The sequence below is a fragment of the Schistocerca piceifrons genome, chromosome 6 (genome assembly GCF_021461385.2).
Source record: "Schistocerca piceifrons isolate TAMUIC-IGC-003096 chromosome 6, iqSchPice1.1, whole genome shotgun sequence".
Classification (NCBI taxonomy): Eukaryota; Metazoa; Arthropoda; class Insecta; order Orthoptera; family Acrididae; genus Schistocerca; species Schistocerca piceifrons.
In genome coordinates, this window is record NC_060143.1 from 491,031,128 (window position 1) to 491,057,999 (window position 26,872).

A 26,872-nucleotide genomic window follows, 5' to 3' on the forward strand; every position below is an offset into this window, starting at 1 on the left:
TTCCAGTCACCCATGACTATTAAATTTTCGTCTCCCTTCACTACCTGAATAATTTCTTTTATCTCCTCATATATTTCATCAATTTCTTCATCATCTGCAGAGCTAGTTGGCAAATAAACTTGTACTACTGTCGTAGGCGTGGGCTTCCTGTCTATCTTGACCACAATAATGCGTTCACTATGCTGTTTGTAGTAGCTTACCCACACTCCTATTTTTTTATTCATTATTAAACCTACTCCTGCATTACCCCTATTTGATTTTGTATTTATAACCCTGTATTCACCTGACCAAAAGTCGCGTTCCTCGTGCCATCGAACTTCACTAATTCCCACTATATCTAACTTTAACCTATCCATTTCCCTTTTTAAATTTTCTAACCTACCTACCCGATTAAGGGATCTGACATTCCACGTTCCGATTCGTAGAACGCGAGTTTTCTTTCTCTTGATAACAACGTCCTCTTGAGTAGTCTCCGCCCGGAGATCCGAATAGGGGACTATTTTACCTCCGGAATATTTTACCCAGGAGGACGCCATCATCATTTAATAATACAGTAAAGCTGCATGCCCTCGGGAAAAATTACGGCTGTAATTTCCCCTTGCTTTCAGCCGTCGCAGTACCACAACAACAAGGCCGTTTTGGTTAGTGTTACAAGGCCAGATCAGTCAATCATCCAGATTGTTGCCCCTGCAACTACTGAAAATTCTGCTGCCGCTCTTCAGGAACCACACGTTTGTCAGGCCTCTCAACAGATACCCCTTCGTTGTGGTTGCAGCTACGGTACGGCTATCTGTATCGTTGAGGCACGCAAGCCTCCCCACCAACGGCAAGGTCCATGGTTCATGGGGGGGAAATGAAGAGAAGAGGGCAGAAATAGAGAGAATGTACAACGCAGAGTGGTAATAGCAAGGAAGTGAGTCAGAAAAAGATGATTTTGGTGAGATCTATGCACACTGAAATGAGAAAAGTCATGGGATACCTCCGAATATCGTGTGGAAACTCTTTTTACTCAGCATGGTGCAGCAACTCGACGTGGCATGGACTCAGCAAGTCGTTGGAAGTCCCTTGCAAAAGAATTGAGATAATGCTGCCTCTATAATCGTCCATAATTGCGAAAATGTTCCCGGCGCAGGATTTTGTGGGCGAACTGATCTCTCGAACGTTCTTCAAACCAGTTTCGAATTACTGTGGCCCAGTTACACGGGACATTGTCATCCATAAAAGGTCCATCGTTGTTTGGGAACATGAGGTCCATGAACGGATGCAGTTGGTCTCAAAGTAGCCGAATATAGGCATTTCCGATCGAAGATTGGTGCAGTTGGACCAGAGATCCCAGTTCATTCCATGTAAACACAGCCCATGCCATTATGGAACCACCACCAGCTTCCACAGTACCTTGTTGACAACTTAGGTACATGACATCGTGCAGTTTGTGCCACTGTGGAACCATGAGCTCTTTCCGACTGAAATCTGAACTAATGTGACCAGGTCACGGTTTTACAATCGTCTAGGGTCCAGTCGATATGGTCACGAGCCTAGGAGAGACGCTGTAGGCGAAGTGCATTAGCAAAGCCTCTCGCGTCGGTCGTCTGCTGCCATGGTACATTAACGCCAAAGTTCCCTGCACTGTCCTAACGGATACATTCGTCGTAAGTCCCACATTGATTTCTGTGGTTATTTCACACAGTGTTTCTTGTCTGTCAGCGCTGACAACTCTTATCGAATGCCGCTGCTCCCGTTCGTTAAGTGAAGGCCGTCGGCCACTGCATTGTCCGTGGTGAGACGTAATACCCAAAATTTCGTAATTTCGGCACACTCTTGACACTGTGGATCTTGGAGTTCCATAACGATTTCCGAAATGGAATATCCCTAGCGTCTAGGTCCAACTACCACTCCACATTCAAAGTCAGTTCACTCACGTCGTGCGGCCATAATCACGTCGGAAAACTTTTCACATGAATCATATAAGTACAAATGACAACTCCACTAATGCATATTCACATTTTCAAACTGAGATATAGTGAAAAGCATGGCAGTTCGTATTCAACCTGTTAGCTTCAAAGAAATGACAATTGGCTGTGGTATAAGGAAGTCGAGCTTTGGTCGGACTTACACGAGACAAGCGAATGCAGAAAAAATAAAGAGAATGAAACAATCTTCCTATTAATTTATTTTAATTAAGGTTCTCAGAAGGGTGTCAATGTCTTCATTTTTGTTTAGTGGCGGACTACCTCGTAAGCAGGGAATATTGATAGCGGCCTTTAGACCTTCATAGCAATATTTGTTTCGAATAACGTGTTCCATTGACAACACAAATTTTTAATTTCTTCTGACTCCAGTAATCTTCAATTTGTCAGTATTGGCTTCAACCATATGAGAGTGCACAATGTACATTTCTGTCCATTAAGATAGCATGCCATGATGGTAATATGCAACAAATCTCGAATAGGCACGACGTTTACAACGTGTCTGGATACGCACATGATGACCAACTCTGTGCAACCACACAGAACACTTGACAGTAGCGCCATGTACTTTCAGAACGCATGGAAAGATTAAGCAACGGGTTTCTCGTTCAGTATAACATTTGAGTAATGGTTATGTCTTACCTGCCTGGCAGTCAATGCCTCCGCACACCAGACAAGAGGGGCAGGCAGCTGGGCCGCAAGGAGGAGGTGCATAAACGGCTTTAATAAACACGGAGCCGCACTGAAGAGCCAAAGAGACTGGTACACCTGCCTAATACTGTGTAGGGCCCCGCGAGCACGCAGGAGTGCCGCAATACGACGTGGCATGGACTCTGTCAGAAATAGTGCTGGAATGCATTGATGCCATGAATCCCACAGGGCTGTACATAAATCCGTAAGAGTACGAGGCGGTGGAGATCCCTCCCGAACAGGAGACTGCAAGGCATCACAGGCAACAGGTCCAGGAAATCTGTCACTTGCTCACTCTTGATGGACCCACTGTGATGTTTCTGTGGGTTCCTGGTCACGTCGGTCTGACAGGAAACGAGGCTGCTGACGCTGCTGGAAGGGCTGCAGTCCTCGTACCTCAGTCCACTAGTTCCTATATTCCCTCCGATGATCTCTGTGTTGCTATCTGTCAGGGGGTGGTGTCACTTAAGCATTGCCACTGATCCTCCCTTCATAGAAATAAGCTCCTGGTTATTAAGCCTTTCGCAGTGGTTTGCACGACCTCCTCTCGGTCATTTTAACTAGACTGCGTATTTGGCACTGCCTTTTTAGCCATCGCCATCTGTTAAGTGGTGCTTCCCCACCACTTTGTGCACAATGCGCCCAGCTTATAACTGTCCGCCACTTCCTGACGGAATGCCTTACTTTAAAACTTTTAAGTTCCCGTTTGGGTTGCCGTCTGAGTTATCGCCCGTTTTAGCGAACGACGAGCGGGCTATCGACCACGTTTTACTCTTTGTTCGTCTTAGCAGTGTGACAAAGGCCATTTAATTTTTAGTTCTAGACCTCCGTTTCTCTATGGGGTATTTTATAGACCTTTCTCCACGTCCCTGTGTTTAGCTGTCTTATCCTCCGTCTATTGGAATTGTCGTATAGTCGTTTTTAACTTAGTCTCCGTGTTTCACAGTTTTGACATGGGCGAGTGTGGCCATAGTTGTTTTGCGCCTTCAAACAAAACAAAGAAGGAACAGTGTTCATGTCTGGGGAGTCTGGTGGCCAGTGGAAGTGTTTAAACTCAGAAGAGTGTTCCTAGACCCTCTCTGTAGCAATTCTGGGCGTGGTGGGTGTCGTATTGTCCTGATGGAATTGCCCAAGTCCGTCGGAATGCACAATGGACATGAATGGATGCAGATGATCAGACAGAATCGTATGTAGACGTATCAGGGGTCTCATATCACTCCAACTGCACGTGTCCACGCCACTAAGAGCTTCCAACAGCTTGAACAGTCCCCTGCTGACACGCAGGGTCCGTGGATAAATGAGGTTGTCTCCATATCCGTACACGTCCATCCACTCGATACAATTTGACACGAGACTAGTCCGACCAGGCAACATGTTTCCAGTCATCAACAATCCAATGTCGGTGATGACGGGCCCAGTCGTGCAGTCATCAAGGGTACACGAGTGGGCCTTGGGCTCCGAAAGCCCGCTTAGATTATGTTTAGTTGAATGGTTCGCACGCTGCACTTGTTGATGGCCCAGCACTGAAATTTGCGGCAATTTGCGGAAGGGTTGCATTTGTTTGACGTTGAACGATTCTCTTCAGTCGTCGTTGATCCCGTTCTTGCAGGATCTTTCTCCGGCCACAGCGATGTCGGAGACTTGATGTTTTACCGGATTCCTGATGTTCACAGTACACTCGTGAAATGGTCATACGGGAAAATCCCCATTTCATTGCTACCTCGGAGAAGCTGTGTTCCATCGTTCGTACGCCGACTGTAACACTGCGTTCAAACTCATTCAGATCTTGATATCCTGCCTGTAGCAGCAGTAATCGATCTAACAACTGCGCCAGACACTTGTTGTCTTATATAGGCGTTGCTGACCGCAGCGCCGTGTTATACCTGTCTACATATCTCTGTATTTGAATACGCACGCCTACACCAGTTTCTTTGGCCCTTGAGAGTATTTTTCTTATATAGCCTGGGCTGTTTACCAAGGAGTTTACGCGTCGCCTCGACAGCTTCTGGGGGCGCCAACCTCGGCGACAGGCAGCGTGGTATCGTACCAGAGATTGCTGTTGGCAGAGCATTATTTTGCTGCGCCATGTCACGTGCTCTGACAGCGTCACGCGCGTATCTATCCGCGCCGGAATATTTAGGCCACAGCCATTTCGTGCAAAGTGAGTTACGCCTCAAGTCGGCTGTACCAACAGTTCCGTCCGACAGCATCAGTAGTTCAGTCTCAGTACTATAAACTGGCAGTACCAGCAGTTTCGTCTCCGTACTCTTATGCCAGCAGACCCGGCCCGATTCGTAGTTCTCTTCACTACCAGTACGTCAGACGCTTGCATTACCGGCCCAGTAACGCCCCAGAACTTTACGCCGCGTCCTTCCACGACTCTGTGGTTCGTGGTGTAGGCACATCATAGACAACGTTGTATGAGAGAGATTTCTGTTGTACGCAGTAGTGTGGATATCCATAAAAGAACGCTGTAATTGACTTTTGTTTTGTTAATAAAGTCATTCTTTTAAAAATGTGCCTTGCGGAGTAGCCGTTCAGTCTGAGGTGTCTTGTCATGGTCCGCGCGGCTCCCCATCGTGGGTGGTTCGAGTCCTCCCTCGGGCATGGGTGTGTGTGTATGTGTGTTGTCCTCAGCGTAAGTTAGTTTAAGTAGTGCGTAAGCCTAGGGACCGATGACCTCAGCAGTTTGGTCTCACAGTCCTTACCACAAATTTCCAATTTTTTACAAATATCTTCGCTTACTTATCAGGACGAGGACACTTCAGGTTGATTGTGAGGAGGTCGTATTACGTCTCGCTAAGAAAGAAAATTGTCTACCACCACATGTTGGGAATTTTAGCGGCAGGATGGTGACTCATGGAAAATGCGGTTTATTGCTCCGCGATATCGTTGCTGTCGTTGGTCGGAGTCCCATGACTGTCATGCAAATATGGAGTCGATGGGTTCAAGAGGACCACACTCAACGTCATGCAGGAGCTCAGAAGCTCTGAAATTCTAGTACACGACAGGACAGAAACACAAGTATTGTTCGCTTGACTGTGATGGATTATTCAGTCATGTTACATACCTTGATTCAAGAAATAGGCTTCTTTACAACAAAATGAATATCCACAAGGCTAATGCAATGACGTTTGGAGCACCATGGATTGCCAGCAAAGCGACCAGCACTGCAACTTCGCTTGGAGCCGTAGATAGATGCGGACCAGTACTGGTTTCCATAATACGCAAGAGAAGCAGTTCGTCGTCTTTTCGTATGAGTGCTGGTGTAGGGGACATTCGTCGTCATATGAGACCAGCTCAAGGTGTGATTATACGCTGAGACACTGAGTGCACAATACCATCGATTCTGTTTTGCATAGCTAAAAATCTGGGCATCACAATTTACATCTCGGATGCGTTAAAGCTGGTGGCTATCTTCTAGGTCTGCGTGACAATATTTTTCAACAAGATAACGCATCATCGTCGGTTTTCTTTGGTGCCCTTACTTACCTAGTTACAAAAGGCGTTGGACTGTTGCCATGCCCAGCACATTGGCCAGATATTTCACCCACCGAAAATATACTGTCATGGGTTGATGAGAGACTGTCATGTCACCACTCACCAGCCACTTCGATTCACGAAATGTCACATACAATTGAAGCAGCATGTAACGGAATGTCATCAATGCTCAGTTCGACTCAATACGTTGCCGGAGTGATCCCCTTTACTCTAATGTTATCCACGTTGTGTCAGAAATTTCCCTACTATATTTACAAATTTAATCATGTGCTCCTTCCATTACACTGCATACGCGCAGTAAATAAAATTTTATTATATTTTATCCTATACAGAGTTGAAATGTGAATGAACAGCAGTCTAACCAGAGGTACCTCGTTTGATGCAGAGCAACAGCACTTTTTTTACTTACAGGAATTACATTCACTACGGCGGGATGCATTTTTCAGAATAATACGCACTAGGGCTGGCAGTGGAAGTGTAAAACGCATTCCGAGCATTTCCTCCTCTGCCGCGGAGTGATTTACTATGGCCCATTTCAGCCCCAACTTTTACGGCGATGTAGTATCTTTCAGACAGTTGGAAATATAGAGAAAACCGTAAACGAACTGAGCTGCCACTGATGGAAGAAAGAGACTCGCGTAGTGTTTCTACTAGAGAGCCTTCCTGTGGACGTTCGCCTCAGGAAATCCCGGCGAGCCCTTATGTACAGAACAGAAATTGCCCGTACAGCATGCTATCCCTACGTTTGTTCCGACGCTGCGCTCGGCTGAAAAATTTCCGCGACTTCTCATTCCCGATCTCCTAATACTGGGGCATTATGAGGACATGGAAACGCGTCCCGATAGAAAGAGAATGGGGTATTAACAGCTCATCAGCTACTTTGCTTCCAGAGGAAGCTCATATGCGCGAGTCGTGCACCATTGTCGGTGAGATTAAAAACCTCGGGACAATGATGTATACATGTCAGCTCATATTGCGGATGGAGTGGGGTGCGTTTTCTAAAGCCCGTCCTTCGCTCTTGGAGGTCTTTAGTTCTGTACCCGGCAAGCTGCACTGTTTAGTTGCTACAATTGAAGCTAAGAGTATTCATGCTTAAATACCTGCAACCTAGTGACAAATCTCGTCTAGTAGTCTCGTCGTAATCATTCAATGCCTTCCAATAATACTACAATACAAAGCGCACATAGTACAATGCTGCGCGAATTATTAAGAATAATCATTCCTTCGTCGGTCTGTATTTAGATGTGAAACAGAGGAATGACTACCGATTTCACGCCTCCCTTTCATTTTCTGTTTCCTCTATTCGAGGTTTTAAAAACAATCCGTTATTTGTGAATTAGTATAAACGTATTCTAATGTGCAGTAATGGTCATCAGCTCCCCTCTGAATACATTTTTGTTCACTAACAACAGAAACAACAGAAATCCCAGCTTCATCCTTGCTAATTAACATATCTGCTATCTGGTGGTGTGAGCCTTGAGGCTCATCAATCATCTGTGTTAGGAACACATGATGCATGAGTACTGTACAACTAGGGATACAGGTTGAGAAGAACTGTTGCTCATGAGAATACCTGCAGTTCATGATGGTGTGGGTGACTCAATATTCGTAAGTGGCTTTCAGGCCTACACAGAACAAAGGACCACAGACAACCCCAGCAACACAGTACGTAAGACAACGCTCAATTACTGGATGATACATACCGATGAACCAAAACAGCATGACAGCCAACTTAATATAGTGTTGGTGCACTTTGGAACGAAATACAGCGGCGAGTCTGCATTGTGTGGAGTACACAAGTCCATGTTAGGTTTCCAGAGATATGTAGCACTATATGTCTGTGCACATGAGTAGTATAGATATGCTGATTCTGGCGCAAAGAACATTTTCGAGAAAATAATCCAGTTTTCAAACCAAGAATCTAATTTTGCAATTTCTCCCAACCAAAAAATCTCGTTTCCCTATATTGAAAAACTAATCTCTACATAAATGCAATGAAAACAAAAATGATCAACAAATCGGAACTATTTAATAACTTAGAAAATTATAGTAAAGAACTGTTAATTTAATTAAAAATACAAAATTTTTAAAATTTATTAAATTCAGTAACATGAATTGGATGATCATTACTTTTTTCCTTTTTTCACCACAATAAATTAACAGAAATCCTAGAATTTTACCTGAAGTATCATTGTCATTTGTAAAGAATTTAGTATATCAACCTGGAAGAGTAATTTCATATTTTTCATCTAAAAGTAACAAAATTTTGACACTAAATCAAGAAGGCAAATTTGAGTTTTTGAAGTAACATACGTTTTATGTTTTTAAGTTCTGAATATAGTGAACAATTCTGAACAACCATCTCTGTAATTGTTAAGTTCAGTTAATAGATTTTCAATGCTACCATTCATCTACGTTTTTACTTATAAAGAAAAAATTTAAAGGATAAAAGAGTTGCATATATTTAAAAGGAGTAACAATTCATTACTCTCTTCAAAAATTTTATTTTTTGAAAAATTGAAGTTTTGAGGATTTATCTTATCTAGTTTACTGAAAATATTTTAAGAGGAAATGAAAACAAGAAGCTAGAAGTTCTTTATTCTTTTCCAATATTTTATTCATTTGTTTAACTAAACATTTTCAGTACACATCTTATGTTGTGAATTATAAGTTAAATTCTTTTTAACATATATAATAATGTATGCAATTGTGTCATTTGCAATATTTTCAGTAAGGAATGCACATAATTTCATTGTTTTTTTTAGTAGTTACAAAATCCATTCTTCTAGACATAAGAATTACATAAATAGGACAATTTTGAGAAAATTGAATGGACTTACATTTATGTCATTATTTAATTGTATTCTTCTAAATATCTAAAAGAATCATAAACTTTTAAGAAGTTATTTGATGGATCAAGATTCCATAATTCTTGTGAGAAACTTCATATCTTGAATTTCAAACACAGTTATTTTGTAATTTAACATGATTGAATGAAGAAGAGGGAAGTAGTTGATTATTTTTTCCATTCGATTAGAAAACAGTGAAACTAAAGTGAGGCACATCAGCTACTGTAGAATTACAATGATTAGTAATATCTCGATCAAAGTTACTTTTCCCCTTCAAACCAACAAATTCAATTGTTTGAAGTTCAAAGAAGCAAATTGGAATATTTGTATTTTTAATTCTTTCTTCTTCTAATTCAAGTGAACATTCTGGTTTATATTTAACAATAGAAACACGAATTTCCATACTTCTTACAAAATTTGTTTCTTCTTCTGGGAATGTTGAATTATCATTTTCAATAATTCAACAAAGAATAGAATCTTCTTGATTGCTGCTCACACTCCAAGCAAAAATACAGTTAAGTCTTCTTGATATGTAGTTTCTTTGTAATCTTCAAAAAAATCCACCGAATAATGCTAATGGGTACAGAGCTTCATTTTGTTTAGTTTTAAATTTTCCATTGTTAAGAATATGTAATTCCATATTCAATTAATTCGAAAGGGTAGAAGTTAAAAGAAAAAAAGTTGAAGAATAAATAAAAGGATGTTCATTTCAGATAAAATATTACTTCCTCTTTTTACAGTAATAAGATCAAGAAATTTAGAAACATAACTATCATTTATTTTAATATTTTATTTTACATTGTATGCAAAAAAGAATCAGTTCCATTTGTTTGAATAACATCAAAAGTCGTATAAAGCTGCCAAAAATTTTGATGAATCCAAACATCATGAATATTAATATTTATTTCAGTTTCTTTGTTAGGAAGATTTAAATTATATTTTGTTTTGTCATTAACAGGGAATGAGTAAAATTGATAATTTCGATTTGGTTAATGATTAAGGAAATAATTTATTAATTCATTTCTAAAACTACTGTTACATAAGCACCATTCAAGTCAAATAAACTATAATTTTCATCTGTTATAGCTGTTTCTGAATTTTTAATGGTACCAAATTTGGAATGTTTATGGGATGATTTGGTTGTAAATTATTTGACTACCAACTTCAGAATTAGGTTTAAATGAATAAATAGTATTGGTTTCTCAATGAAAATGGTCATTACATTTAAGAAAAGGTCCATCAGCCAATGTAAAACTCACATTAATTTATTGAAATAGAATGATTTTAGAACATCTTTAGAAACAGTCCTTATTAGGTTCAATAATTTTATTATTAAATCCTAAATACCTTGCAATATTATTTTCTTTTATATTATGTATAATTTTTTATCACTTTCGACTACAATTTTGTTTAAAATTGTATCTGCTTTAATATGAATATTTGAATTTTTGAATGAATGTTTTTTTCTAAATTTTTCACACTGTATTGACTGGCAGGGACTTCTATTGTGTCTCCATCACATTTAAGTTTATTATTTTTCGATATAATATTTGGAGTAAAAAAAGTTGAATAAAAAGCAACAATGAAACGTTTTTTAAGTTTCTCTTATTGAAACAGTTAGCCTAATCTCTTTTTCAGAAGAGAAGGAATATAACTTGATTGAAATAATCTACTCTTTTATATTAGCAAAAATTATGACAGATTGGGAGCCAAAAATAAGAACGCCAGAAAAGAAACCAAAAATTAAAAATTGCAAACTTTTACCAAACTGTATTCGATGTGCAACCATTGGACCAAGTGGATGTGTAAAAACAACATTAATGGCGGATAGTTATATTTTTGCACCTGGAATGTAAATCTAGAAAAAAATAGTCATTTGTATGTTTATTCTAAAAGTTTAGAGCGACCAAAATATAAGGAATTTATAAAAAGATGTAAAAACATTAAAGACCAAATTAATGACAAATTTGTCAGTTTTATTGAAAATAAGGAAGAAATTACTTTACTAGATCAATGTCAAAATGATTCAGTTGTATAGGAAAACTTCGTTCTTGAAAATTAAGATATAGTTAGAGAATATTTTTCTAGAGGAAGACGACAACAAACAGATCGTTGTTATTTAAGTCAAATACAAAAACAAGTAATTTAGATAATTTAAGTTTTTAAAGTATTTTTAGACAAGATGATACAAACTTAAATCACTTTTTCAATAATTTCGTGACTCTGATTTAAAGGTTCGTGAATTCAAAGATACATGTGGTACATGTTGGAATAAAGATAAATTAGGTTTTATTATAACTGATGTGACAAGACAAATTAATGAAAGTAAATATAGAGAAAAGATTAAGAATTTTTAAACATTGAAGACAAATATTAAATGTAAACAATAAACATAAATACTGAACATAAATGTTAAATTAAATGTTGAACAATAACATAAAACATAAAATGCTGAACATAAACAATAAACATAAGTGTTAAACACAAATTAAAAATTATTGTAGTGTTATTATTACTAATAAATGTTAAAAAAGCAAAATGGTGTAAAAAAGTTAATGAACAATTAAAAGAAGGGTTAAGAAATGGAGAAAGCAATTAAGAATAGAATATGATAAATTAAAAAACGAGCAACCAGTTGTCACTACCATAGAAAAAGTTAAGCAATCTACTGAAGTATTATGAGAAAAAGTATTAAAAGCAGTATAAGAGAATAGAGAAGTTAAAAACAAATGATTCCTAATAATTGACATTATTTAGGAGAATTTAATGATATTGTACAATATGAATGGATTTATGATAAGCAAGCTAAGTATGGCTTCACATGATGTGAATCACAAATGTATAAGGGGTTAGAGAATCATGAAAAAGTAAGAAAATTAATAGTGAAGATATTGATATATATTATATAGAAAGTTAGAATTAATCAGTCATACTGAAGATAATGATTTTGGATTAAGACCTGTTGAAAGATTTTAATTTGTTTGCAAAATTCCCAGTACAATTTGATGGAGATAAATTAACTGTTGGCGATAGGACATATGAAGGTACAGATAGATTAATATATCGTTTAACTGAAAAACAGATAACTACACAAGATACACTATTACAGGTACTGGTTTATCAAACTATGCAGAGATACTATTCTATTCAAAAGCATTATTTTCTGATAATAACGTTAATAAACTGAAATCGAGTAGAGTAATAAATATAAATATTTGAAATTGTTGATGATTTTTTTCCAGGACTGGGCCAATAAAATTTACAAGTATTTTCTGCAAATTCAGGCTGAAAACGTTGTTGAAGGTTTAGTAAAAAAGAATTCAGAATAGCCAGTAGATTATATTTGGATGCATGATGCTAGAAATTTAATTGATAAATTTACAGTAATACATGATGAGGAATTAGCAGGAAATAAAAATTATCATAACGAAAAGGCTGGAGTAAACCAAATGTTAACAAACAAGTTTAGTGATTATATAATTAACAATTCCAAACGAGTCATTTTTTAATTAGGTTTTTGAGTAATTTACGATATACATACTGGAAAAGTGAAAAACGTGGAAAAGGTATAGTTAATCGAGAAATTACCATTTGAAATGTATCTCCAGGCTATCACTTTTATGGCCTGTGAATCGAATTAGAAGATCGGTTAGATATCACAGAATTAATACCTTAGCTGAGCGATGTAAGGAACATGATATTTGTTATACCGATAATAAGCAACTAGAAAAATACATGAAGTAGATAGAAAGCTTCAAACAGTTGCAAAAGAACAAAATCATTAAAGTGATGCTTCTTTACAAGCCAATATAGCGCAACTGCAGTTGGGATAGTTATGCATGGAAAACGAAAATTAAGAATGGGTTAAATATTGACAAAAATGGAAGGTTTTATAAAAATTTTTACTATGTTTCAATGAAAACAAATGACTAATTTTACATTGGTAATTATTTGCTACCAAGTGGAAAAGTAGACCAAAATCAAATTAAATTAAATTGAATAATGAACAATTCTATAGTACTAAACCATTTTAAATAATGCACAAAAAAGGGATAAAAAACTGGTGGAACTTTACTTAGTGCATCAGGTTTTCCTATTGTGAAAAATATTATTGAGTATCTAACAAAAAAGAGAGAAGGTTCAGAATTAAACCGACATGTAGATAGATTTCTTCCATTATTAGAAGCTGCATTACCTTGTGAAGCAATAATTGGTTCACTTGCTGGTGGTACTGCAGCAAATGGAAACACAGTTTTAAATAAAAAAGGTGATAAGGAATAATGAAGAATTAGAAGGACAAAAATGACATAATTGTAAATGGGATGGAAAGGAAAGGAAGTAAAAGAATTTCAAAGAAATAATTGAAAATTTAGTAATCCTTAATCTAATTTTAGCATTGAAGAATTAGTAAAACAATCAAAAAATAATCATTTTCATGGTGATTTTCTGATTTGTGAATTTCCTAATGAACCAATAAATTTAGAGTACCTACATCTACATATACATGATTACTCTGCATTTTACATTAAAGTGCTTGGCAGAGGGTTCATCGAACCACAATCATACTATCTCTCTACCATTCCACTCCAGAACAGTGTGTGGGAAAAACGAACACCTAAATTTAGATTCATCTGATAATGTTGAAACTCATTGGATTTGTTATTACAAAAACAAGTATTTGGAACTTTATTGGATTCGTATGGAGGAAATTCTCCAAATCAACTATTTAACTATTTGGGAAATAATGATATGTATTATAACATCAAAAGAAAGGAAAAATTCAATGAAGTAATTTGTGGCCATTAACTTTCATTTGTTTTTAAACTTTCATGCATGAATTAGAAGTATAATGATATTTTAAATTTAATAAATAATCATTTACAAAAATAAAATACAAAAATTAATAATGAATTAACTTAAAATTTGAAGATATTCAATCAAAAATCAGAGATTCTCAATCATCAATACATTCAAAGATAAATAAAAAATAAAGTTATCATTAGACTCAGTAGAAGCAAAGGTAGAAGATTTCAATCATAAATCGATGCAAAAATAAATAATGAAATTGAACAAATGCAGAAGGAAATTTAATGATGTTTTTAAAGTAATTAGATGTCCATTGGTTTTAAAGGTAGAAGACCTGCAAATGTAAACGATCTATTAGATTTAAAAGAACTAGTGAACTAACATTATTTACAGATGAAATATCAACTCTTGTTACATAACAAGGAATTCCTTTACAAAAGAGGACATTAAAATTTCTTCAGGGATTTATTTAAATGAAAACTTAAGTGACTTAAAACACTTAAATAATTGAATTTACTTTTATGACAGAAGGTGAACAAAAATTTTACAGTTTCAATGAATATGATTTTATTCGTAAAAAAGTTCTTGTTATTGGTGTGAATATAAACAGAGTTTTAACATTTGATCATTTCCACGGTTTTATAAGTGTTGTTCACAAACTTCATAAAATAACTCTTGAAATTCAAGGACTGAAAATAGTTGGCGAATAAAATTTTCTAACTGTAACATTAAAAGATTCTGTTTAAACTGTTCCAGTTGTTGTGAAGACAATAGCTTAGCTATTTTTTATTCTTTGTAAATGAAGAAATATAATCACATTTAGTGTGTGTAGAGAAAAAAGTTTACCGGAACACTTCATCCTGAGAGATAAACAACAAAAATTAAAAAGTAACCATTAAAAGTAATTGCACAATTTCTAAAACTAATAAGGTAAATGTGTAAAAAAGTCTTGTACTGGAATGTCTAAATGTTCTTGAACAAATAAGTAACAAATTATTTAAGACAATTAGACAGAATTTTAAAAGGAAGACGTGTAATTCGTTCTGGAATTGATGATTTATGGCAACCTGATTTAGTCGAAATGGAATCAGGTTATCTGAATGGAATTTCCAAAAAGAGTAAGGGATATAAATATTTATTAATTGTCATAGGTGTTTTTCAAAATTTTCTTGGGCAATTCCAGTTGAAGATGACTAACAGGTAAAACTTAAGTTGATTCTTTCAAGAAAATATTTTAGTTGAAACAACCAAAAAATTTACTAACAGATAATTGCGAAGTATTTTGTAATAATGAATCTCGAGAACTGATTGGTGAACGAATTAGTACATTACTGAAAAAAAAATGTTGACAGAACTTACCCTTAAAGGAAATTATAAATGGGTTGCCTTAGTGTTTAAATTAATAGATGTATATAACACCAAACATTCAACTGTAAATATGGTCTCAAAAGCTGTAAATAAGGGATCTGAAAATATCTTATTGCAAACTGTCTACGTAACAAATTTGCTAGATATTGACCCTAGATATAAAATGGTGATAAAGCAAGAAGAAGTAACTTTAAGGCAACTTCTAAGATAGGAGATACAGCAAATTGGTCAACAAAAATGTTCGAAACCAAAGATGTCAATTATACCAATCTAGTCGCATATAAATTGAAATATATAAAAGGTGAAAAAATACAACGAAATTTTTATCAACAAGTATTAGTGAAAACGAATTTTCCAGTTTTTTTTACCTTGTTGACAAAGATTAAAATAAGACAGGTTATAAAGTTTATATAAAATCATTCTGTTTTGATAATTTCCACAACAGTTGTATAAATAAAATCAATGTAACTTTTTAAAATGTTAATAAATACGTTTATATATAAATGGAGTTAAGTATTGAAAATCTAAACATCTTTGATATTGAATATAATATTCATTATGATTAGTGTTTCACTGAAGAAGATAGAATTTATTTTGATGTTCAAATAAAGTTTAACAAAAACGACAGAATGTCAAAATCATTTGAAGATTTTAAATTTTTAGTTGATGGTGTTTAATGATGGTTTTAGTGAATTTTGTTGATTCGATGTATGTAAGGAATGTTATTTACAATTTGATTATGGAAGAAGAACTTCGAAATTTAGTTTTATATTCTATGGAAAGTTTGTTAGATAATTTATATCTTCACATAATTGTTCGGGTAAATAATCATACAAAGTAGTGAAACACTTCTGGTATCAGACGGTTCTTAAATTTTCTATTGGTCATTGTTTAAATGTAATGAATTTTGTACAAAATTAAATTCTTAAGAATTCTTCATGATTTAGATGCCTATTTCCAACAATATGTATATGATTTTATGCATTTTTAGTTGTATTTTTAAAACATAATATTTATAATTAAAGTCATGCAATCTCAAAATTATCTAAACATGATTTATAAACTTCACCCATATGTTTTGGAATAGCATTTCTAAATTTCTCCTATTCTAATATTTTGGCTACATCTTTTGCTTTGAAACATTCATTATTATTTTCATCTATAATTATTAAAACATTTTTGTCATTATGTATAAATCTATTATTTTTCTGATCCACAAGCGACTCTATTTATATGTAAAAATTAATATATATTTATTTTTTAATTTCAAATTTTTTCTTATAAGTAGAAAGTTGAAATAAAATGATGTGTCCAGTTCACAATGAAGAAAAAGAAATTCATAAGGAAATTAAAATTACAAGGCAAATTTTCATCCAAAATCAGGTTGGAAAGATTGTGAAAGAAAGAGACAAAGATAATAGGCGGATTAAAATGTTAATTTGTGAAAAATGTGGGAAGGAAATTAAAAATTCTTTAAAATACATTCATACATATATGATATTATATTCATACAAAACATGAGAGATTAACATAAAAAATATGAAAAAAAAGAAAAGTTACTGAAAAGTAAATGTTTTGGAAAAAAATTTCGTTTATAGATTTTATTTTCCAAGAGATCAAAAATTGAATTATCATTAAAAATATTAAAAACAAATAAATTTTCTTGTTTTTTTATTTAATGTTCTGTGCAACTGTTTAATTCTTTTAAGAAATAATTTTCGTCATCTTTTATTTTATGTAGATATAATTTTTAATGACCAAATGGTAAAGTATTAATTCCATTTTTAATACAACACATTTATCATCAGAACATAAAAGAATTTTTACATTCAGCAGAATATATTTTCATGTTTAAATGATGTAATCAAATTTCTTTTTCTATATTGTTTTATTTTGTCACTTTCACAGTTTCTACAATCATTGAAAGTAATTTCATTTGCACAATAGATTTCTTAAATGCCCTATCTTTAGTTTTCTTTCTCATCAATGTTATATGTACATGCATTAGATCTTAAACTAATGTGCTGTGACATAATTATTTCACAATTTTCATCTTTCATTTGTCCTGAAATTTTCTTATTTTCCTGCGGAAGCCCACAAAGATTATCATTTAGATAATCCTTTATATTAAATTCGTTTGTCATTGCTATCATATCATTACAGAAATCTTCAGAGTATATATTGTAACTGAAAGTATCAGTATCCATATAACATAAATCAATATTTTCACCATACTTCAGTTTCATAACGTAGTAAAGAAAAACATACATTTTTAAGTTTGAAATATCTAGAATTCTCATTCCAATATAAATGGGATTGTTGAATATAATTTAAATTTCTTCATATCACCTGCTATAAAATTTTCTGGAAATACTGTAGTATGTGTTGTGACTGACAATTCGCAATTTTTCACAAACACAACTTTTATAGATGTAAGTTCTCAAGGTTGATGACAAACTAAAATTAAGAATAACAAAGAAGTCTTGTAATTGGGCCAACAGAAGTTCACTCCCAATTTCCCACAAAAGTTTGTGGTAACTCTCACCACACTAGTAACAGTCCAATCCAGAGATGAAGACGTAATCTTCAACAGCCGCAATACATGAGGTCAGCATCTGGTGTGAACTGAACTTCGGGGCTGGTTCTAGCCCCTAAATGGCTGTCTCCAGCCAGTCAGATTTGGACATAGTGATACTCCCTGTAGGCCGTTTCCATTATCTTGTATATAATAGCTGGTATTTACCATAATGCTTTTGGTAATCCTTAGGCATAGACAACCTCTTCCTGCATTGTGCAATATGGGTTGCAGGACTTCACGGGCTACCTTGGCTCCGGCATAACAGTATGTTCATAATTTGTTTTTGAAATTAACTTGGATCTCATATAATTTTAAAATTATGTCTAATTCTAATTTTTTCCATTGTTTCTGCAAAATTAAATTATTCATTAAATTGTAGAAATCTTCTCAAATTTGTTTGCAGCCTTTTTTCTTATTTCTGTATTAAAATCAGCCAACCTGATTGTGAAATGATTGGATTCTATGAACTTTTTAAATTATAATCCAGCATTTAGACATTGTTTACGACTTCTACAATGTACAAATATTTTTCTTTATTATTTAAAATTTTTAGTAATTTATTTATTACTACAGGTGCTAAAGGCTAATCTGTATGTAAATCAAGTATTTTTCTTGGTTATTCAAAACCAGCTTCTAAGGTAAAACCATATTTATAATCATCTGACATTTTAATCCAAATTATTTTCATTTCAAATTAAAAAAAGTTAACACGTTTTTCTTGCTTATTTTATCTATGCCAGAGAGGATGTACAATATTTTTTTCTTCTTCTTCTTCCCTGACTTTATTTGCATTAACGTTAGTTTATGTATTTGCTTTCTTTTCAAATTTTGTAATATCTGATAACTTAATAGGAAAGTTAATTGTCCCTTTTGCAAAAATTTCAATCAATTCTAATCCCATATTTTTATATTTGCTAACTCTCTCTGCATACAGTCTATGGGATATAATTCTTATTTTAGTGTGTAAAGAAAATATTTTTGATCTTTGTTTTTTACATAAACTACAGCTTTATTATCTTTAATTACCTTAGCTAAATCAGTATAAGAAGAACCGAAAACTAATTGTGTCTCTCAACATTGAATTGCAGACTTTCTATATTAAATAAAGATCAACCACATTTTACCTCTGCAGTTAGTAAATACACTCCTGGAAATTGAAATAAGAACACCGTGAATTCATTGTCCCAGGAAGGGGAAACTTTATTGACACATTCCTGGGGTCAGATACATCACATGATCACACTGACAGAACCACAGGCACATAGACACAGGCAACAGAGCATGCACAATGTCGACACTAGTACAGTGTATATCCACCTTTCGCAGCAATGCAGGCTGCTGTTATCCCATGGAGACGATCGTAGAGATGCTGGATGTAGTCCTGTGGAACGGCTTGCCATGCCATTTCCACCTGGCGCCTCAGTTGGACCAGCGTTCGTGCTGGACGTGCAGACCGCGTGAGACGACGCTTCATCCAGTCCCAAACATGCTCAATGGGGGACAGATCCAGAGATCTTGCTGGCCAGGGTAGTTGACTTACACCTTCTAGAGCACATTGGGTGGCACGGGATACATGCGGACGTGCATTGTCTTGTTGGAACAGCAAGTTCCCTTGCCGGTCTAGGAATGGTAGAACGATGGGTTCAATGACGGTTTGGATGTACCGAGCACTATTCAGTGTCCCCTCGACGATCACCAGTGGTGTACGGCCAGTGTAGGAGATCGCTCCCCACACCATGATGCCGGGTGTTGGCCCTGTGTGCCTCGGTCGTATGCAGTCCTGATTGTGGCGCTCACCTGCACGGCGCCAAACACGCATACGACCATCATTGGCACCAAGGCAGAAGCGACTCTCATCGCTGAAGACGACACGTCTCCATTCGTCCCTCCATTCACGCCTGTCACGACACCACTGGAGGCGGGCTGCACGATGTTGGGGCGTGAGCGGAAGACGGCCTAACGGTGTGCGGGACCGTAGCCCAGCTTAATGGAGACGGTTGCGAATGGTCCTCGCCGATACCCCAGGAGCAACAGTGTCCCTAATTTGCTGGGAAGTTGCGGTGCGGTCCCCTACAGCACTGCGTAGGATCCTACGGTCTTGGCGTGCATCCGTGCGTCGCTGCGGTCCGGTCCCAGGTCGACGGGCACGTGCACCTTCCGCCGACCACTGGCGACAACATCGATGTACTGTGGAGACCTCACGCCCCACGTGTTGAGCAATTCGGCGGTACGTCCACCCGGCCTCCTGCATGCCCACTATACGCCCTCACTCAAAGTCCGTCAACTGCACATACGGTTCACGTCCACGCTGTCGTGGCATGCTACCAGTGTTAAAGACTGCGATGGAGCTCCGTATGCCACGGCAAACTGGCTGACACTGACGGCGGCGGTGCACAAATGCTGCGCAGCTAGCGCCATTCGACGGCCAACACCGCGGTTCCTGGTGTGTCCGCTGTGCCGTGCGTGTGATCATTGCTTGTACAGCCCTCTCGCAGTGTCCGGAGCAAGTATGGTGGGTCTGACACACCGGTGTCAATGTGCTCTTTTTTCCATTTCCAGGAGTGTAGTTTATTCGCTGTTTTTTGATAATCTACTAAATCAATTGGTCTTAATAATTCTTGAATAGTTGTTAGTTTAAAAAGTTCTTTTATTTCTTCTTATCTTTTGAAATTATAATAAAATTTCTTGTTGTCTTTGATTGAATATCTTTGTATTAAAATAATTTTTAATTTCTTAATTATTTCGTCTTAGCATCATTAAAAAACTCTTGTGGTTTCACAATATAATCAATATTATTAATTTCATAAGTTATTAGTCTTTATTTAAAAGCAGAACCTTTTCTACAAATTCGTTTAGGTGAGTTGCAAAATCTTCATCATCTACAAAAATAGATCTTGGTTACTTTTCCTGATAATTTTTGTTTAATTCTTGATATTTATCTACTAGACACTTTGAAAATAATTGTGATTATAATTATTTTTAATTTTTTCTCAAATATATTAATAAGGTTGATTAATTATCGTTTATTAAGATTAGAGAAATTTTAAAAAATTTTTCTTTTCACTGATTTCATGAAAATTGCTTAAAGATTTTTTACTCAAATCGTTATCAATATTAATTGTACCTAGAGATTTTCTGATAAAAATCAATTAATTTTTTTTTCTAAATTTTGAATAATTTTTTTGTTTTACAGATTTGATGAATTTCATTTAAAGTGTTTTATTGAATTCTTCATCATTCTCATTGATATTAATATTGTCTTGAGAGTTTATAATAAGATCATTTTATTTTTGTTTATTAACTCAAATGGCTGTGAGTGCTATGGGACTTAACATATGAGGTCATCAGCCGCCTAGACTTAGAACTACTTAAACCCAACTAACCTAAGGGCATTACACACAGCGATACCTGAAGCAGGATTCGAACCTGCGACCATAGCAGTCACATGGTTTCGGCAGCTGGCGTTTATTAAGTGATGAATAATTTTTCAATTTTTCTGTTTAGCAACTAATCAAAGTTCTTTTAAAGTTTAATATTTTAGGTGTCTCTTCTTTATTTTTTTATTAATTTGTTTCATATTAAATAATAAATGCAAACAGGCTCTCTCTAGGTACATTTGAGTGACCATTTCCTTCACAATGATTTTGTAAATGTTTGAACTCAATCCAGACTTCCCAACACTATGATTTTCTAAGTTTTTAGGTAATTTAGGCCTGCTAACCTTTTACATTTGCACTGTTCTTTTTATTGAAAGTACTTTGATTTTTAATTTTTATTCTAAATATTTACAGTAATAATGTACCTTTTGAGATTTAAGGTTTGATGGCTCTTATTTATAAGGAAAAAATTGTTAAATTAGAAATCTTTTTAATGATAGAAAGAGAATTTTGTTTTTTCAATATGTGGATATGAGACTTTTTGGTTCTTATTAATAAAGAAAAAATTTAGTATATTCGCTAATTTGTAAATAAGAATTTTGTTTTTAAGATTAGACAAATGAGTTTTTTTTGGTTGAGGGAAATTTTGAATTTAGATCCTTGCTTTGCAACTGGGAATTTTTAATCAAAAATGCACATTTCGCCAAAATTGGCGTGTCTACACTACTCACAAGCCACATAATCATTTATACAATTTCTCAAGTCAGCACCCCTTGTTCTCAACACCTACTAACTGTACAGATATAGATGAGATATTATAAGAAAGGTTTTTTAACTTTCTCCTGACATTGAATACCGAATTTTCTCTGAAACGTACTTTTTGTAGAAAATTTTGAGATAAGAGAAACTTTAAACTGTCAGAGACAGAAGTGAGTAATGAATATGTATTTTTTAAAGGTAAGTTACTAATCACGAATAAGACCCCCTTTTCATATTATCTTACTACAAATATAATTTTATTTGTCTCAAAGTACTTGTTAACTGGATAATTTGTATATAGCAGTGTCACAGATAACAGTGACCACTGTGGTAATCTAATATCTCTTCTCATTGTTCAGCTCAGCTTTTCTAAATGAGTATTGCTAATTTCCGAAACCACTAACATATTTGTCCTTATCCCCTTGAACTGTGATTTACTTTTTGCTACTATGGCCTAACTTGTCTACAGAAAGTATGAAGTGCAATAAAAATATCAAAATATGGTTATAGGTTATTGTGGCCTCAGTGATACACCATGGATGAAACGAACACCCATTGCAATCGATACATCTGATATATAATTACTTCTTTGTATTTTGATTATTATTGCCATTAATGTTCTCTTCAAAAACATATACATACTACGTATAAATACTACAGTCAGAATTTAGAAATTATGTGGAATAATGCTTGGAAATATATATACAAGGATGTATCATAATTACATAATTATTATTTCACATCGTTTGGTACATTTTAAAAATGTTTTCTGTTCATTCCCACAGCTACACTTATTCCAACTGCTACACTAAATATCAAATACTATACGTAGGCAGCCACAAAACGTGTGGTAAATTATGTGCTGCCTCGCTCCTTCCACAGTCCAAACGAATGCATATCACTCATTGCAAAGGTAAAGGGCAAGAGTTAAAGTACAAAAATAATCATGCTTATCCATTATGGATATTTTAGAACCGTGACTGTATATTGAATGTAAATAAGTTATACACAACTGCAACCAGTCACTTTTTTGAATAATAATGCTTTATTCCATAAACCGGTTTTCAAACCTTTTCAGGTTTATTTTCAGATGGTTTCGGGAGGATCCGAGAAGTTACATCATTACTGGTAGTATGATAATGCTAGGTGCTGGTTCTATGGCAGAAAGATGGGTCATACTTTAATGTATCGCCATGACTATAGCTTATCTGTCGATATGGATGTAAATTTGGTTTTTACTTACTGTGACAGTATAGGCGGCATTTTTCGGATATGTCTGCGTCCATTTTGATGTCTAGAACGCTTTCACACAAACTATATTAGATTACACTTTACCAGCATCCAGCATGCGCTTTACAACTGTTGCTTGTAACAAAGATCTTGACAGAAAGATATGGCATAACCTACTTTGTACAGAGATGTAATTTGTCGTTCTTTACATGTGTTAAAGTCGATATAAGGGCAAGTATTTTAATGGCAATAACATGAGAGCACGAGATAAAATAAATAAATTACTACAAGAACAAATTTCAGGTGATCTGATATCTTATTTCTACTTCTACATTACAGGCAGTTTTTTTAATAGCAGTTATCATGTTTGGCATTAAAATGAATCCCAGCTGTCTGTATGACTAGGGCCTGTGTATTTAAATTAATAATAAATCTTCAGATGAACTGTTGGCTTATTTCTGTTGCTATGTTAACATGATCTGGGGTATTATCAAGAGCAGATTCTGTTTATTTTAGGTAAAGGTACATGTATAAGAGTTATAGTGATTGTAATGGACTAAAGCTGTTTGTATAGCTGTACATTTACTATTCACAAAATCATGAACAAAAATTTTTTAACTGTTGACTTATTTTTATTCTAACATTAGAGTGACCTAAGATATTGGTGGGGGCAGCTTCTGTTTGTTCCAGCTAGTATTAATACGTATAAAGTACTGATTTACATTAGCAATGGAGAGCTTTAACATTTAGAGATATGGTACAGGCCTCATTTTGTGGTAGTATATTACATTGAGACCGGTGTGGTCATCATTATGAGAAGCATTCACCAGAACAAAATGTACAATAAGATGAATACTGAATAAGACATTATGTGACATAAATAAGAAACTTTCAGTTGAAAATGCCCTCATTGTCAGAGCAGACAAGGGTAACACAGTCATGTATGAATCAGACTACATTAGCAAAACTTGTGAATTCTTCAGAAAGAATAATATAAAGGAAATAGCATGTGACCCAACTCCCAAATTCCATGATAAAATAAAAAAATTACTTAAAAACTGCAACTTCTTGTTGACACCATTAGAAGTAAAGCACTGTATAGTGATGAACCGATCAGCACCAAAACTGAGATCACAGCCTAAGATCCACAAACCAGAATGTTCGATACATCCCGTTGTGAACTCTATCAATAGCCTAAGCTATGAAATCGCCAAAAAACCTAATGATATTATCCACAAGGCATATGTTTTTGAAAATAACTACTCCATTAAAAACAGTTATGAGCTCATCAATAGTATAAAAGATATCCCTATCCCAGTCACAGTCAAATTTGCATTTCTTGACATAGTAAGCCTATATACAAACATACCTGTCAAGGAAACAATTAGTTTAATAAGGAATAACTTACTCAAACATGGGACAATGGGTAGAGCTGAAATCTATGAACTCATAGAGATCCTGGAACTTATATTGTCACACATCTACTTCCTGTTCAACAACAAATTTTACATTCAAGAAGATGGACTGGCAATGGGTAGTAAGTAGTCTTGCAGGCTTGCTAGCAGACATATATATATATCAATAACCTTGAAAATAACTTTTTCAGGTCCCAAGCCGAACTAAAAGATAAGCTGCTTTATTACAAACGCTATGTTGATGACACACTCATTCTGTTCAATGGAGCAACAGAAGAAATAGATAATCTAGCCAAAGAACTGAATAAAATATACAATAAAATCCAATTCGCAGTAGAACATGAAACACCAGAAGGCATTAACTATCTTGATCTAACAATCTCAAATAAAAATCAGAAGCATAAATTTCGAATTTTCAGAAAGCCAACAACCACCAATGTTACCATACGCAAATACTCTTGCCATCCAGACCAACATAAAAAAGCATTCTTCAGAACAATGGTTAATCTCATGCTTAAAATCCCAATGGACACAAGTGAATAACAAAAAGAAACAGAAATTATTAAATCAATTGCCTCTACCAATGGTTACAACCCTGGAATAATAGATAAACTTATCCATACAGTTAAACTAAATCAACCAACCGCTGAACAACCACCTACAAATGAGAAAAACACATTTGTTAGCCTGCCTTTCCTAGGGAAGATTTCTCACCAAATTGACAACCTCTTCAAGACATACAACATAATAATAAGTTTCTTCACCAACAACAAAATACAAAATAAAATCATACACAGCACCAAAACCACTATATAACAGTATCACAAGTCAGGTGTGTACAAGCTCACTTGCAACTCATGTCCAAGCTTCTACATTGGACAAACTGGTAGAAGCTTCACAACAAGATTTAAAGAACACATTCATGCACTCCGTCTTAACAAACTGAACAATTCCAGCTTTGCTTCACATCTTGCCCAACACAATCATTTTGCAAACAATGTAGAACAGAATCTCCGAATACTACATTTTGCCAATAAAGGCACAATACTTGACCTTCTTGAAGAAATACAGCACCTGACTACCTACTCAATGATCAAACTCAACTGAGAAACAAATTTTTCCTTCAGAACTTTGAAGATCTACTAGTTCAAAACAAGTAACCACCCAATGAACCCTACACTGGCTCCCCAACCCCGCCCCACTCCCAATGACCCACCCCCTCCCTCTACTTACATCCTAACCACACTGGTGTCAATGTAATATACTACCACAAAATAAGACCTGTACCATATCTCTAACTGTTAAAGCTCTCTATTGCTAACATAAATCTTTATACGTATTAATTCTAGCTGGAACAAACAGAAGCTGCCTCCACCAATTTCCCAGGTCATCCTAATGTTAGAATAAAAATAAGTCAACAGTTAAAGAATTGTTGCTCATGTTTTTTTTAAAAATAGTAAATGTACAGCCATACAAACAGCTTTAGTCCATTACAATCACTATAACTCTTATACATGTACCTTTACCTAAAATAAACAGAATCTGCTCTTGATAATACCCCAGATCATGTTAACATAGCAACAGAAATAAGCCAACAGTTCATCTGAAGATTTATTATTAATTTAAATACACAGGCCCTAGTCATACAGACAGCTGGGATTCAATTTAATGCCAAACATGATAACTGCTATTAAAAAAACTGCCTGTAATGTAGAAGTAGAAATAAGATATCAGATCACCTGAAATTTGTTCTTGTAGTAATTTATTTACTTTATCTCGTGCTCTCATGTTATCGCCATTAAAATACTTGCCCTTACATCGACTTTAACACATGTAAAGTACAACAAATTACATCTCTGTACAAAGTAGGTTATGCCATATCTTTCTGTCAAGATCTTTGTTACAAGCAACAGTTGTAAAGCGCATGCTGGATGCTGGTAAAGTGTAAACTAATATAGTTTGTGTGAAAGTGTTCTGGACATCAAAATGGATGCAGACATATCTGAAAAAAAGTCGCCTACACTGTCACAGTAGGTAAAAACTAAATATACATCCATATAGACAGATATGGCGATACGTTAAAGTATGTCTCATCTTTCTGCCATAGAACCAGCACCCAGCATTATGCTGCTACCAGTAATGATGTAACTTCCTGGATCCTCCTGAAACCATCTGAAGCTGAACTTGAAAAGGTTTGAAAACCAGTTTATGGAATAAAGCATTATTATTAAAAAAAGTGACTGGTTGCAGTTGTGTATAACTCATTTACGTACATAATTGGTAAAAGTGGACTGTATTTATAGACTACATTGAGAAACACAGTTACAGAAGT